Source organism: Macrobrachium nipponense, chromosome 19 (genome assembly GCF_015104395.2).
Source record: "Macrobrachium nipponense isolate FS-2020 chromosome 19, ASM1510439v2, whole genome shotgun sequence".
Classification (NCBI taxonomy): Eukaryota; Metazoa; Arthropoda; class Malacostraca; order Decapoda; family Palaemonidae; genus Macrobrachium; species Macrobrachium nipponense.
In genome coordinates this window covers 21,692,306-21,709,805 of record NC_061088.1, presented here as the reverse complement: position 1 = coordinate 21,709,805, position 17,500 = coordinate 21,692,306, and the positions used below count along the sequence as shown (strand labels likewise).

The window sequence follows — 17,500 nt, the reverse complement described above, 5'->3', positions numbered from 1 at the left end:
CACAACAAAATGACTTTTGCGACTATTTGCGCTTAATGTTTGTGGTCATTTGTAAGTCACTGTTGAATAGCATAACCAGTAGGTTAAGGTTTTTGTTTTATATGTATGGTGATGTCTAAGAGTTTCTATGCTATAAATCCTTTTGAAGAGCAGCGGTGTGTTTATTTCATACATGTATACTGCAAGGTTTCGTGTCTACTGACTGGGCTGATACGGTATTTGTGAGTGGACCAGTCACCAGCACGATACGTCAAATGTCTGTTATTTCTACACATGGATGAAAGGGATAATCGTAACATAGTTCTGGCTACCCAGTGACGTGAGCTTCCCGCCAAATCTGTCTGCTGCTCTGAGAGGAGAGCGCGAAAGAGCTACTTGTGAAGGCAACCAACTTGCTAAGGGCTGCGCAGTGCTGCCAAGTAGTGACACCCACTATGGTGCAACAGTGCCATAGACAACCAATGGCGCTCAGAAATTCGACATTTTATTATAATGAAAACACTACCCACTCAACGGAGTGACCTCGTAGTTTGTTGTAGTCTGTTTAGTTGTGGATAGTTTGTAGACAGCCAAAGTATGTAGTACTATTGCGTGATGTTTTACTACTTGTAGTGACGTTCAGCTATTGAAAATTTTTTCACTTTCTAATTAATATATATATATATATATATATATATATACTACATATGATGAATGTCGTGTATAAAGAACCCCAGCCGTATAATCCTGTTCTTCACTCTTTTCTATATGATTGGAACTGGAAATATAATAAATGTCCTAAAACTTCGGTATGCTTCGGATTGCGGTAAAATTGAGATAAAATCCTCGGATTCCATCAAATCCGCAGTGTCGGAGCAAAATCAAGCTCAGTGCGTCTAATCAAGGTCATGACGTCGGAGTTTCAGTATAACATCAAAGCAACATGCACGTTGCCAGCCGCTGCAATACACAATAATGGAGCTTTACGATTGATAAGACCAACAAAATGGAGCTCGATGCAATGTGTAAAAAAAATGGAAGAGGTAATTCGCGTGTTAAGTTTTCTCCCGTAACATTGCCAGAAGGAACTTCGTTCTCACGAGTCTTTTTCTGTCAATATTTGGCATCTTCCTGCCGGAATAGCCATCATTTAAATTATAGTATTGGGTGACTTGAGTATGCAAGGGTTTGCATCGGCGGCTAGATGTACGAATTCATTGTGTTCATGTGAAAGTGTATTTAAATCAATAGTCTCTTCATTTGTACGTTGGGACACGTATTTATGAGAATTCATAGTTTGTAAGTTATAATAAACTTCCCCATCTCTCAAACCAAGCATACTGATGAAAGATTAAGCCAGACCTTAATGTTGGCACGAGCTTTTGCTCTTCAGCAGCCCGTAAATACGAAGCATACTCGTGTATGATGATAATTTATACTGATGTAGTAGCTGACAGATTCCCTCTCTCTCTTATATAGGTACACATACTGACAATAATATACGTACAGTAAACTGGTTTATGGAATAAAACTCTCTGTTCTCCTCTCTTTTTATATCTCTCAAAACATGCTGATGACTGCTTGTCTTATGTAAACACCTCGATGACTGCTTGTCCTGCACACGCCTCCATTCCCTACTGCGATCCATAATAACAGTTTACTGTACTACCAGTTATTTTTTATAATTCACGGTTTGGGTCTGAAGTGGCGGGGGGGGGGGTCATAAATTTAGTGGATAATAATCGTATTACTCTCCTTGAGTTTGAGTTTGATTTGGGAGATGCAATTTCGTGCCCTTCTATGGTTAATTACAGAGCCCTTGTGGTTTTACATGATCATATGATTGACACTGCTCTTGCCCAGAAGCCAAATTGAGATGCATTTCTTAAATACTAGTATTATACTGTACATTACTGCATATGTATGTATGTATATTAAATATGTAGAATACGTATATATCCAATATAGGTAATATAGTATATTTAAAACACACACATTATATATAATATATATTTATATATATATATATATATATATATATATATAGATATATATAGATATAGAGAGAGAGAGAGACAACAAATTTTAAAGCAGTTATTACGTGGTGTTGCTTTACGGACGCGTGACTTCTTTTGATATTTTTTTTTTAACCTTGTGCATTGGGAGCTGCAATTACACAAATGGCGCAATGGCACTTTCATTTCCCCCATCCTATTGTATTTCACCCCTAATGATGATTCATTCAAATACTCTAAAAGTAGTTTTGGGTTAAGCCCGCAGCATGGTAAGTTGTAAGGAAAAAATAGAGTAAAACAAAGCAACCATGCCAAGAAAATTCAATCCTGCTTCCTTCGATCATGTAAATTCAACTTAGGAAAAGTAAAAGAAGCAATGTATAAAATAAATACCCCTGTAATTACAATGTCCGTACAACACACGAACTATAATATATATATCTTAAAGGCGCGGTAGTGAATCGTTAATCTCGGCTCTTTCCGGTTAGAGACAGGTCGCCTAGAGACAAGCTAGATTCCTCGAAGAATGCTGAAATGAAAAACAGCCAGAAAAGATGACCAATGCAATTTGAGGTCGGTGATGCCTCGGAAATCACATGCCTTGGACATAGAGCACCCGTGCTTGCTGGGTGCCACGCAGGCCATGTCTGCATGTGTGTTCGTAGCAAACGAGATAAGAGAGGGCACTCATTGATTACTTGTGACAGGGTGCAGAACACGCCTGGAAGATGTGTTGAGAGATATTAGGAGGTGTTGCAGATCCATCGAATGAGATTGGTTCACCATATAGAAAAATCGATTCTCTAAGACTTAATTGACTTATTAAAATGTTGTGGTTGGTCGGACATAATAAGAACAAGAGGGGGTGCTTACTTAAAAATGATTTAGAGAGGAAACGACAGTTTAACAGTTTTTTTTGGGGGGTCAGAGTTAATTCATTTTATTCCATTTATATTAAATGATTTTGTTCCATTTTAATGTTAGCTAATTTGGGAAATAAAAAGTATATTTTTGTATCTACGGAGATTCATTTGCCTAGCTTGCATTTTCGGAGAGATTCTGCCACAAACAAGGGTAGGTGCAGTTGCCTGTTAGCAGTTTGTTTCATTTTGTTTAAACGAGTATCATTTTGTCCTAAAAACTCATTTAATAGGTGGTGGAAGCGGTAAAAAGGTTCATTTAGGGCCGCAGGTAACGCTTCCGAAGAGACTATATATAGATTAGGCATATTTTTGGGAGAGAGTTTGTAATTATGTATCGGGCAACTTGCATTATTGCTGACTTAAGGCGTAGATACTTGGGTGCTGCCACACATACAGTCTTTCTAGCAGTGGTTTAGTGTGAAGACGTGTTCTGTGTTCAAAGGGGGGTAAAGTGTATTTGTGGTGTATTAAAGTGTATTTATAACATAGCAGGAATGAATTACGTGTGGTTGCAATGTGTAGACAGGTACTGACTCCGGTCCTATGAAGACGTGAGTGTATAATTTTATATTTCCTTCCTTTCTTTTTTCTCTTTATTGGTGTTAATTTACTCAAATGTGTGTTTTATTGTGATGTCCCTCAAGATTCAGAGGACATTAGTAGTTTTGTGGTAAAAAAAAATACGGGGAAAAGTGGTATTGTGAGTTACGCTCGTATGCAAGAGATTAGAGAGAGAGAGAGAGAGAGAGAGAGAGAGAGACTGAGCAGTGACAGCCGTGCGAAACGGGTGCTGATTTAAGCGGTTTTCTCTCAAACTGATCTTCCAGTTGTTTTTTGTTCCCGGAGTGACCTTGTATTTATAGCTGATTACCTTGAACCTGAGCCGCAGCAGGTTCATGTAGCAGGTTGTTTGGCAGTGGGCATGTTTATTTTATCTTTTGTTGGTGGATGATTATTATTAATTTTTCTGGGTTTGGGTTTGTGTGCATAAATATATCAGTGTTACTGAGGTTGGGGAAGATCCTGAAGTATAAGGGTTTTCATAAAGAAAGCAAAATGGATGACGCAAGTGGTAACCAGACCTTGGTTCACAGGATAACGAATTTTAATGCAGGTGTCAGCCCGTTCCGTGGGATTGTAGACGGAGTTCTTTCACAACCGGTGCAAATTTTTATTGAGGGGGTGAATAACTATTTAAACGCCAAGGGGATTACAGATGATATAGAGGCGTTCATGGAGGCAAAAGCCTTGTTAGATTTCAATAAAGGTGATATTTCCTACCAGTGTAGGAGCTTCCAGTATGCAAAGTGTCAATCATGGGCCGATTTACAAGCATTTTTAAGAGTGGCTTAAGGCTCAAAGGAACACGGTGATATGGTAAGCATAGCTCAAAGCTTTTTGACTCAGCGGGAGAATGGATACAGAAATTGAAAAACTCTAAATGGGTTAATGGGGATAAAGTCTCACTCGACAATTTACATAAACTGATTCATTTTGTGATGCTATAACACGAGGCACCAGATGCAATAGTGGACAGTTTTGATGAAAAGATTGGACCTACATCAGAAAAAAAGAATTAATTTATGCCCAAATTCAGAAACATATATCCGAATGTCCCACTGTGGTTAGTACTTTTTTTAACGGGACTGGTCCGAGAAATATGGTGCAAAGAGACAGAATTTCCTTCTCCCCGTTTGTGTGCAAAAGTGGAATATAATTAGTATATGGAACAGTGGAGGATGTTGATATCCCAGTCTTTTTTGACACCGGCGCTAGTATAGATTTAATGGATCATAATTTGTATCAATCCATGATCTCCCATTACCCTTTGAAACCCTCTACGGAGACAGTTTGTGATGTGCAAACCCATAGATTAAACACCCTGGGTTGTGTTAGAATGCGGTTTACTCTGGGTGATAGGGTGTTATTAGAATCATTTTTGGTTATAAAAAGGTTTGCATTGGGAAACAGACTTTTGCTGGGCCATCCTGCATGTAGTAGACACAAGATTTTGGTTCATGCGGGTGTTAGTGGTATAACGGTTGGAATACCTGGTGTTTTTATCCCTTATGAGGATGCAAGTGAAACTGAGGATATGGAGATTATTGAAAAAGGGGTGCATTTGGCGGTGCTAATAGTGATGATACTGGGGATATGGGGAGTGGTGATACCAAAACCCACACTGATGATACGGGGAATAACTGCGGTGATGTTAAATGGGATTTTGGGGGCCACGGTGGTAACAATTTTGGTGGGTGTAACAATGGCATTATGGGTGGTGATACTGATACTAATATTGATATTATTACTGATACTAACAATGGGGTTGATGCAATGAGAACCACGGGTGGTGATATTTATGGGATCGTGGAACGGGGAGGTACTAACCACAAATATAAATGTGTTTTATCAGAGGATGTTATTTGAATGCCAGGTTCAAAGACTATGGTAAAAGTCAAGTTGAGGGAAGTGAAAAAACCCACGCAAGTATGCGTAATTGAGGGTAGTGAGAAACTAAGGGGGGTTATTAGCATGGCATCAGTGAACAGTGTATCAAACACTGGTGTTACATGGATAGAATTACTGAACTGTGATGATACAGTTAGGAAATACCAGAAGAATATATATGTGGTAGATCTCCAAGATTGGAGTAATGACAGTGGTTCAGTGGCTATTGTAGAGGGGAAATCTGAGTTTTGAGAGGCAGAAATGCAATCAAGGAAGCGAATATTCAGAGAACATTTAGCTAATGCGGATTATAATGAGCATATTGAAGCGGTAAGCAAGCTCTTGGCAGAATTTGGGAATACAGTAGCTTTACAAGGGGATAAACTTGGATTGACTAATGTGTTAAAACATAAGATAAACTTAGAGAAAGGTACAAAACCTATTTATATTCCTGCGTACCGCATACCTTTCAAAATCAGAGAACAGGTATAGAAAGAGGTTAATAAATGGGAGGAGGAAGGAGTCATTAGACCTAGTGTGTCTCCATACAACTTTCCTCTGTTAGCAGTGCCTAAGAAGGATGGTTCTGTCCGTGTATGTGTCGATTTTAGATGTTTAAATGAATCCCTGACTGTTATCCAGTTGCATGCATACCAGATCTTTTTGTAGAAATCAGGGGACATAATAATTATAGCTCAATTGATTTAGCGCAGGGTTTTCTGCAGGTCCCTCTTATTGAGAGTAGTAAGGAATATACGGCCTTCTCAGTGCCCAAGGGACACTATGAATTTATGCGGATGCCATTCGGTTTGTCTGGCAGTCCGAAGACCTTTACCAGGTTGGTGAACACAGTTTTGCACGGGTTATTGGGTAAAAATGTTTTTGTATACATGGATGACATATTAATTGCAACAGACTCGATCGTGCAACACCTGGAAGTGCTTAGGGAAGTACTTAGGAGACTTAGGTTAGCATGGTTGAAAAAGCAAATCCCATATTTAGTTCATGTCATATCCAAGGAAGGGGTTAGAGTAAACGACGATAAAGTCAAAGCAATAGCGGATTTTCGCACCCTGAGATCAAAAAAGAAAATAAGTCATTCCTAGGTATGGCGGGCTACTTCCGTAGGTTTGTGAAAGCGTTTTCTAACATAGCAGCTCCTCTAACAGATATATTGCGGGAAGACATTCAATTTCAATAGGGAAGACCCCAGAATGATAGTTTTCTGAAACTTACGGATGCGTTAATGAATCCCCCAGTTCTGAAATTTCCAGATTTCAGCAAACCATTTACATTAGGGACTGATGCCAGTAAAGAGGGTATAGGTGCTTGCCTTATGCAAAAATTCGATGGGAAGTTCAATCCCATAGCGTTTTATAGCAGGAAATTTAGGACAAAGGGCAGCAATGAAAGATTAATGGCTACCATAGATAAAGAAGCCTTTGCAATAGTATCAACTTTAGTTCATTTTAAAATGCTACTGATTGGGAGTAAAGTAGAAGTCCTTACAGACCACAAGCCATTATTGGATCTTTTTAATAAACCCGATTTGTCACCTAAAAGACCTCGATGGTTTTTAACTATCAGGGACTTCGATGCAAAGTTCAAATATATAGAAGGCAAATTGAAGGTAGTAGCGGATGCCCTAACTATTCACCCCGTGAATAGTTAGAACCTGTGAGTGTTTGGAACCCCTATAAAAACGCTAAAAACAGCCTATTTTGTTAGTTAAAACTCAAGAAAAAATGTTTATACTTGGTTTTTTTAATAGTTTTATCACAAAAAGTGCATTTTATGATGAAATTGATAAAAAAAAAACGAATTTGTGGATATTTCTCATTTCTTTTTTTTCTCTCTTTCATTTTTCTTACTATGCACAAACTGCGATGATTTGGCATAAAAACCTGAGGTAATTATTTCACGAGGAAAAACGGGGTGGAAAGTATGGCAAATTTCTGTTAAGCTGAGAAATATTATAACAGGTCCGTGTGGTGGTCCCTGGTGGTATGGGTTTATTGGGGCTGAATTTTTTGTGGCTATAATCTTTGGTGGTGGGTTTTTTGTGGTTATAATTTTTGGTGGTGATCTGTGGTTTTACGAGCCAAAGAGGTGGGTATTGTGGTTCTTTTGGTTTTATGGCTCTTGGGGGGGTGGCACTACTGCATTGTGGTTTTATAGGTCCCTATGAAGGTGTTGTATTCACCAGTGGTTATATTTGGCGGTATATAATTGTCGAATTGTAGTTTTCTGTGGTTTATATCCCGACTAAGTGGTTATGCGGTTTTACATACATGTGGCAGTATCTTGAATGAGTTATGTTTTCGAGGACAATTTTTTGGTACCTTTGAGGATGTCCTAGGGATAATTTTTGAGGAATATGGTTCTATAGTATCAGTAAGCATTTTAGGGCCATTTGAAGGAATAACGATTTCTGAGGTTGCAAGTCCGACTAGACAAGTCCATAGTGCGATTTGAGCACATAAGGTATTCACAGGTGGCTTAATGCTGACAATGCTGTGATGAGACCGGTTGCTGATTTTTTCTTTTGGAGTTGATTACTCGGAGGTTTGCACTGTTTTCAGGGATGTTGATGATGACATTCCATGGGGATGAATGTAAGGGGTCAATTCAGGTCGATAGGATATGTTGCGGCAGCAAATTCCGTAACATTACATACTGCGTTTTAAATGGAAAAGCGCTGAATTATATTTATGTTTTTTTCTCTCCTTATACATTTTGCCTGTTAGCAGTTTGTTTCATTTTGTTTAAACGAGTATCATTTGGTCCTAAAAACTCGTTTAATATATATATATATATATATATTATATATATATATATATATATATATATATACACATATTTTTTTTTTACATATACACGTATGTTACATATATGTGTTTGTGGACATTCTGTTTGTAATCAGGGGTGTCTTTCCAGAATTGGAAGGGGGCCGAGCCTAATCATCTGATTCTTTTTTTCTTTTAAGCTATTTTATGTGTTTTGAAGCCACATGAGCAAGATATTTCAGCAAAAATGAAGTACTCCCACTAATGTTTTTTTTTTTTTTTGTCATCTCACCATCACTGGTAGCTAGTAGACAGACAGGAATAAGAACTGTAATATTTCCGAGAAATTTTATATATTTATGATAGCACATTTAAAAAGAAAAGCATGCTGTTACTTCTTGGGGGGATGAGGGGGGCAAGTTTACTCCCCCCAAGTCCCCCCCACCCAAAATGACGCCCCTGTTTGTAATTGTACTTTTTATAAATTGCTCCTTCCACATTCTGAAAGACTAATTTGACATCATCTAACAAAGTGGGATTGATTTTCCTTGGTGTGGTTGCTTCGTTTCATACCTACTATATATATTGTCTTTTAACTTATCATACTGTAGACTTTTACCCCCCATAGCTTTAGAGTATTTGAATGAATCATCATTGAACGTGAAATACAACAGGATGGAGCAAACGAAAGCACTAATGCGCCACTTGTGAAACTCCAGCTCCCACAGCTCAAGAAAAAATAAATAAATAAGAAAAGTATGCCACATACCTGTGAAACAAAACCACTATATTGGTTGCTTTCAAATTTTGCCCTAAATATCTTTAGCTCAGTTCCAGCAGATCTAATAATATAAAACACTCTTCGTTCTGGTACACCCGGGCGCATATTTTCCAAGTCTGGAAGAGTTTAGGGATGGGGAAAATTAGGACCAATCGGAGTGCGTGAAGCTGATCCATGACGTCACAAGCCTCGCCTTTTAGCTCCCTCCTCACTCCTCAGTCCTATCCATTATTGCTGCCAGTCACGATGCCGAAGAAATACTTTCTTCTCAATTTCACAGTTTACGGCTTGTATGGCATGTACATTTTAGTCAGGTATATCTAAACATAACGCAACACTAATTTAACAACAATATATTTTTCAAATGAGATACACCGTGAAATATATTATGTGTTATTGGCTTCTCCCTCTTGGTAAATAATATTTTCACAACGCGAATTTCTAATTATATACATGAAAATGCATGTTTAAAGCCATTTAAAAAGTTGTGATTACTCAGGGGATGAGTAATCGCAACTCTTCCCTGTTTGTAGGGGAAGATAGAAAGAGGGAGTAGGCTTACACCACGGATTTCTATGGACATATGCTATTTAGTAGTAATGCACATTGTATAAAAGCAATATACTGATCATTACTAGGCCATGACCAGGAATCAGACTGATATAGTCCTTACTATTTACAGGGACAGAGTATCAGCTTCATTCATTAAATTATTTCAAGAGCTAATGTGCCCTTAAGGCCTGTCCACACGAGCGGGCCTGATCGGCGTGCTCCCGGGTTGATGGGCAAATTCTGGCGGGCTTACCCATGAATGTTGTCCACACGGGTGAGGCGATGGAGAGGTGGGCAGCGGGCTTGACTGACGATGCCAGTAGTGTGTTCAGTGCGGTACGATAAACATGGTGCCTACCGCAAAGAAGAAGATAGTGTAGCATGATAACTGCTTTGTGTGTGATGAAAAAGAAGAGAATATGGTGCAAAGAATGGCTCAGTAAAAGAAATGTATATGGTTAACGTACGTGATTTTGCTAAAAGACCCATCGGGCAATTTGAGGTTTGCCTGTCAAGTGTGCCCGTTAGAGGGGAGGTCCGCCGATCAGCCCCGGTCATGTGGACAGGCCTTTAAGGAAACCTACGGTATTGTTGTTTTGGTGATCTACGTTAGCCTACTGTAACCAAATATAGTTAGGTGACAGACTCATCCTGTCAGTAGCTAATCTGAATATGGTTGTTTTTCAAGGTGTACTTGATAAGCTGTAGTAAATAATTGCCTTTTTGAAGTGGATTCAGTTTTCATAAAACCTTCCAGATGTCCTTACCTGATTGGTCCTTGTCATTCATTGTGTACGAATATATAAAAAGTTTTTATTGAACATTTTTTGCTTTTGATTTTACTTTTCATACATTGTGTACAAACAAAAAGTGATAATATAATTCAGTATTGAATATTTTTAGCAAGCCCTTACAGGATTTTTGCTTAAAAATCATTGTGTACAAAGAAAATACTGATTATTTAATTTATTTAATATTTTTAGCAAATCTTTCGTACTTGTCATTCATTGTGTGCAATCAAAATGAGCATTTCATTAGTATATAATACTTTTAGCAATTATAGGAGTACAGAATACTACCTATTTACGGAGTTACAGTAGACTTTTTACAAAGCTGAACTAGAGCAGAATTGATGCATAGATTTATTAGAATTGCGATATGCTTTAAAATAATTATGGATGACACTTTTTTTCCAACAATTTTAACAGAATATTTTATGCAAATATTCAACAAGTATTAATTAAGCCAGGGATAACGGTAGTATGAGTATACTACTTTTTTCATACAAGCTTACACTCGATGGCCAAATGTATGCCTTACATTAAGTGTATAGATTTTTTTTTTTTTTACATACATATAGATTTGTGGCATTATGCCAAGCACTGGGGCAACTAAGGCCATTCAGCGCTGAAACGGAAATTGACAGTAAAAGGTTTGAAAAGTGTTACAGGAGGAAAACCTCAAAGCAGTTGCACTATGAAGCAATTGTTAGGAGAGAGAGGCCAATAAGATGGAAGAAAGAATATGAACGGGGGTAACAGTAAAATGAATGAAAGTTGTTGCAGGTAGGCGCCGAAGGGACGCTGCAAAGATCCTTAAGTAATACCTACATTGCACCGAATGAGGTGTACTGACGGCACTGTCCCCCTACAGGGTGCATAAATTTGTCATAAAAAATGTATCCTCCACATTTCTTTTAAGCATAAGGCACTTATTATTTTATTTCTGTACATAATACCGTTTTATAGCCTGAAACAACAGGCAGTAACGCCTGAAAAACGTCCCATGTTCCATGCCTTTAAAGTCGTCACTTTCAGTCCAAGATTCTTGATGGGATTCGAAGTGCCGCGAAGTTCTTGGCCTCCTGGCTGTAGTCTGTAGTGCTAATTACAGGTCATATACCATCATTTTTACCATACCATCAGTTTTACCATCTTGTATTCATCCCATGTGTTATCGCAACTCTTTATAAATGGCATTAAACACGCATTTTCAAGTATATAATTTAGCAACTCGCGATGAAAATATTATTTATGCACTAAATTTCGGCTTTGCGAGCAGGAATTAAAAGGCACTGAGCCAATAACGCTTAATATAGTTCACGGTGTAAATAATTGCCTTTTTAAAGTGGATTCAGTTTTCATAATTAGTGTTGCATTATATTTAGATATAACAGACTAAAATGTATAGGTCATACAAGCTGTAAATTGCGAAATGGGGAAGTTTTTCTTCGGCATTGTGATTAGCAGTAATGGCTATGAGACAGAGTGTAGCGAAAAGGCGTGGCTTGTGACGTCATGGATCAGCTCCACGCACTTTGATTGGTCCTAATCTTCCCCATCCCTAAACTCTTCCAGACTTGGGAAATATGCCACCCGGGCAGGGAGTTTCTATATTTGTCTTATTATTATGATTATTATTATTATTATTATTATTATTATTATTATTATTATTTTTTATTTTTTGCTCTATCAGTCCTCCAGTTCGACTGGGTGGTATTTATAGTGTGGGGTTCTGAGTTGCATCCTGCTTCCTTAGGAGTCCATCACTTTTCTTACTATGTGCGCCGTTTCTAGGATCACACTCTTCTGCATGAGTCCTGAAGCTACTTCAGCCTCTAGTTTTTCTAGATTCCTTTTCAGGGATCGTGGGATCGTGCCTAGTGTTCCTATGATTATGGGTACAATTTCCACTGGCATATCCCATATCCTTCTTATTTCTATTTTCAGATCTTGATACTTATCCATTTTTTTCCTCTCTTTCTCTTCAACTCGGGTGTCCCATGGTATTGCGACATCAATGAGTGATACTTTCTTCTTGACTTTGTCAATCAACGTCACGTCTGGTCTATTTGCACGTATCACCCTATCTGTTCTGATACCATAGTCCCAGAGGATCTTTGCCTGATCGTTTTCTATCACTCCTCAGGTTGGTGCTCATACCACTTATTACTGCAAGGTAGCTGAATTTTCTTGCACAGGCTCCAGTGGAGGGCTTTTGCCACTGAATCATGCCTCTTTTTTGTACTGGTTCTGTTCAAGTGCCGGACATTCGCTTGCTATGTGGTTTATGGTTTCATTTTTCGTATTGCACTTCCTACATATGGGAGAGATGTTATTTCCGTCTATCGTTCTTTGAACATATCTGGTTCTTAGGGTCTGATCTTGTGCCGCTGTTACCATTCCTTCTGTTTCCTTCTTTAGCTCTCCCCTCTGTAGGCATTGCCAGGTGTCATCGCTGGCTAGTTCTTTAGTCTGTCTCATGTATTGTCCGTGCATTGGTTTGTTGTGCCATTCCTCTGTTCTGTTTGTCATTCTCCTGTCTCTGTATATTTCTGGGTCTTTGTCTACTTTTATTAGTCCTTCTTCCCATGCACTCTTTAGCCACTCGTCTTCACGGTTTTCAGATATTGCCCCAGTGCTCTGTTCTCGATGTTGACGCAGTCCTCTATACTTAGTAGTCCTCTCCCTCCTTCCTTTCGTGTTATGTATAGTCTGTCTGTATTTGCTCATGGGTGTAGTGCTTTGTGTATTGTCATATGTTTCCTGGTTTTCTGATCTATGCTGCAGAGTTCTGCCTTCGTCCATTCCACTAATCCTGCACTGTATCTGATTACTGGCACTGCCCATGTGTTTATGGCTTTTATTATATTTCCGGCGTTGAGTTTTGACTTGAGTATCGCCTTGAGTCTCTGCATATATTCTTTCCTGATCGTGTCCTTCATCTCTTGGTGTTTTATATCCCCTCCTTCCATTATTCCCAGGTATTTGTATCCAGTCTCATCTATGTGTTTGATGTTGCTCCCATCTGGTAGCTTTATCCCTTCAGTTCTCGTTACTTTGCCTTTTTGTATGTTGACTAAGGCGCATTTTTCTATTCCAAACTCCATCCTGATGTCCCCAGATACAATCCTTACAGTCTGGATTAGGGTATCTATTTCCTTGATGCTCTTACCATACAGCTTGATGTATGGTAAGAGTAGTGGGGACAGTACGAAGAGTAGTGGGGACAGTGAGTCGCCCTGGAAGATCCCTCTCCTGATATTAACCTCTGCTAGTCTTATTCCAGAGCTTGTAAGTATTGTATTCCAGTTGCGCATTGTATTTTTGAGGAAGCTGATGGTGTTTTCCTCTGCCCCATATATTTTCAGGCATTCTATTAGCCATGTGTGTGGTATCATGTCGAAGACTTTCTTATAGTCTATCCACGCCATGCTTAGGTTGGTTTTCCTTCTCCTACTGTTCTTCATTACCATTTTGTCTATCAGGAGCTGGTCTTTTGTGCCCCTACACTTCCTTCTGCAGCCTTTCTGTTGGTGGGGGATGGTGTTTGTCTCCTCTAGGTAATTGCATAGCCTTTCACTGATGATACCTGTTAGTAACTTCCACATTATTGGTAGGCAGGTGATGGGCCTGTAGTTACTGGCTATATTTCCCTTACTCTGGTCTTTTTGTACTAAGGATGTTCTTCCTGTAGTCATCCATTTGGGTGCATGGTGATTTGAGATACAATGCTGGAGTTGTTCTGCTATTCGTGGGTGTAGGGCCTTGAAGTTTTTGAGACAGTATCCACGGACTTCATCGGGACCTGGGACTTTCCAGTTTGGCATTTTCTTTAGTTGGTGTCTGACTGTGTCTGTTGTGATCTCTGTGAATCTTTGTTTTATTCTCCCTGTTTCTTCTTCCTTGACTTCCTGGAGCCATGTTGCATGTTTGTTGTGTGATACAGGATTGCTCCATATGTTTTCCCAGAGTCTCTTACTTGGTTCGGCTTCAGGAATTTCTTGGCGGTTGTCTTCCCCTCTTAGTTGGCTGTATAGTCTTTTCTGGTTGGTTCCGAATAGTTTGTTCTGTTGGTATCCCTTATTCCTGTTCATGTACCGTTGGATCTTATGTGCTTTGGCCTTAAGCCTCTGTTTTACATCTTCTATTGTGTTGTTTAGTCCCCTCTCTTGCACTTTGTATTTCTCGTTGAGTTCCTCCCTTGTTTTCTTGCTTCTTAGCCTTTTTTCTGCCATCTCTTTCAGTTTACTCAAGTCTTTTCTGCCATCTCTTTCAGTTTACTCAAGTCTTTATTAATATTATTATTTTGTTCTAAAGGGTCCACAATAACACAAAGTGTAAAAAATCCGTGTATAATTTTGAAGACTTTACAGAAAGCTTTCGAACCCTTCCCTGGGTTCATCTTCAGTCCAAATGAACAATAAGTTACAACTAGTACAGAGGTAAATTTAAAAAAACAAGAGTCGTCGAAGATCGTTGACAACGGTCGTTAGCTCGTTAATGGGCCAGGTGATGAAGAAAGAGGGTAGTTAACAACAACTAGGTGATACCCTCTCCCCTATCAATCCTTCTGGCTGCAATTCTGTTGGATCTTCGTACAGGTTTTTTAAATTTACCTCTGTACTTGTAACTTACTGTTCATTTGGACTGAAGATGAACCCAGGGAAGGGTTCGAAAGTTTTCTGTAAAGTCTTCAAAATTATACACGTTTTTTTTACACTTTGTATTATTGTGGATCCTTTAGAACATTATATATACTCTCGTGATAGAGAGTTTTTCCCTATTATTATTATTATTATTATTATTATTATTATTATTATTATTATTATTATTATTATTAGTGGTGGTGGTAGTGGTAGTAGTAGTAGTAGTGTCAGACTTAACAAACTACCCATCCCCAGGTAGTTGCCCTTATACACCCTGCTATTTTTTCATTACAGTAAGTTATAATTTCTTATCCACAGCTTGAAGGATATCTCATATATCGGTTGTAAAAGGAGAAAATTGTCATGAAACACAGGAGCTAGCCATTTGCTGTACGCAGAACGGGAGTTTTTTCTATGCCTACGGGGATCATAATGGACCATATTGTCAAGGAACAGAAGTTTATTCTATAACTTCGGGGATCAGAACAGAGATCATTGTCAAAGAACAGTAGGAGTTAACCATTTGCTGAACGCAGTAATAGGAGCCGTTACTACAACTGCCACGATCAGAAACAACGTCTCACTTTGAAGGTATGTTACTGGACAAGTGTTGTCTGGTTTTGGTCAAGGTTACCAGAATCCTATCTAACGTCTTATCGAAAGATGAATAATGCTGGGAATTTAATATATATGAACATAATTATAACTAATAATATTGCAGGTAAATGCAGCATAACATGATACTAGACCTGAAACTGGTACTTTTCCTTTCCTTTATCAGTTTTTAACTGTTGTTCTTAGCTATACATATATCAATCAATCAGCAGATAGGGTAAGTGTTGATTTTATGCTGTTTAATCAGGAAAATTTAGTGTTATAATCACAATTCCTCATTTGGAACAAGGAGAAAAGGTGAAAGTATGAAGTACTGGAGCTACACTATTTTTAACTTTGCTATTCTTAGTCATATATCAATCAGGGAGATTGTATAGCATTGTTTTTATATTGTCTAATCATGAAAATTTATTATCATCACAATCCTCATTTGGAATCTTTCAGATGGAACAAGGAGAAAAAGGAGGAAGTATGAAGTACCAGAGCTACACTCTGGAGGACTTCCTCCTCAGCAGCCATGTGGAACAGATGGAGTTTATGATGCTCTCCCCTGGCATGTTGCAGACTGCCTACGACAAGGAGCGTTGGAGCAACCAGTTCCTCAAGTTTCTGAAGACCATAGTGCACCTCGGCCGAATTGTATTTCTGCAAACTTTGGTAAGGGCCTGTGGCATTTCCTGCAGGGTTTGGTGTCTATAGCTTCTTTCCCTTCACTGTTCATGCTTGGGAATTTCTTCATGCTTTCATTTCTCATTATCTTGACAACTTTATGAAGCCTGAATAATCAACACACAATCACATGTGGAACAGAACGACTTGGGTTCAATCTTGATGCGAGTCAGAAATTTATGTACTATATATATATATATATATAATATATATAATATATATATATATATATATATATATATGTGTGTGTGTGTGTGTGTGTGTGTGTGTGTGTGTGTGTGTGTGTCGGATCACTGCTGACCTAACATAGCATGGGTTGAGTTCAATTTCTGCTCATGGCCTGGATAGATTTTCACTAACTCATGACCTTACCTCAAGTTCTGGATGGCGTTTGAAGGGACGCATACATTTACATGACGAGTCCTTAGTAGTCATTGCCTTTTTAACGCAGGTCTTCATTGGGTAGAGAGGGTGCTTGTGCAAAAGTAAGCACCTGTCTCTTGCCCCTGCTGCTCAATGAGTGACCTTTGAAGGTTTTTTGTTTGCCAGGTAATTTATTCCTAACCATTCATATACTTTATTTTTTGGGGGATACCCCAAGGGGGGTATATATTTTATTTTTTTATCTCTGCAGGATAACACTCAATTTTAAACACATCAATACATATATATATATCTATATATATATATATATTATTATTATATTATATTATATACTATAAATAATTTAAGTTTTTACCCCGTAAGCAGGAATGTTAATGAATCAAGCCAATGGAGAGAGGAAAAGGAAGTTGAGGAAAAAGGAGAGGCAGAGGAGGAAGAAGGAATGGAGAAGAAGGGAGATACCCCAGAGAAGGAAAAAGGATCCTCTTCCGAAGGATCGTACAAAAAGAAGTCGGGAAATTTATCTCCTCAACAAATAAATGCGGTGAGATAGAGTGATTTAAGTTTTGAGGCTGTTACAGTAAGTGCATGTTACGTACTGTAGAGGTTGTTACAGTTTGTGCACTTACTATACAGAAGCTGTCACACAAGTGCATTTATTGTTGAGATTGTTACAGTAGAGATTGTTACAGCAAGTGCAACACTCACTGTAGAGGCTGTTACAGTTTCAGTACTTACTGTAGAGGCTGTTACAGTAAGAGTACTTACTGTAGAGGTTGTTCCAGTAAGTGCACTTACTGTAGAGGGTGTTCCAGTAAGAGTTCATACTATAGAGGTTGTTACAGTAAGTACAATTATTGTTGCAACTTACTTTATTACTCTTATGGTAATGGCAGCTACCCATGTTTACAGTGAGTTAC

The 17,500-nt window shown here is 38.5% G+C and overlaps 1 long non-coding RNA gene across 1 annotated transcript in view; it reads left to right on the top strand.

Annotated features, from left to right (window-relative positions):
• Window positions 1-16,207, top strand: part of LOC135214808 (uncharacterized) — a 16,806-nt gene extending 599 nt beyond the window's left edge. Inside the window, exons 2-3 of the long non-coding RNA XR_010314473.1 lie at window positions 15,231-15,503; window positions 15,972-16,207. This is a non-coding gene — a long non-coding RNA (uncharacterized LOC135214808). The remainder of the gene's footprint in view (window positions 1-15,230; window positions 15,504-15,971) is intronic.
• The last annotated feature ends 1,293 nt before the right edge of the window (window positions 16,208-17,500 follow it).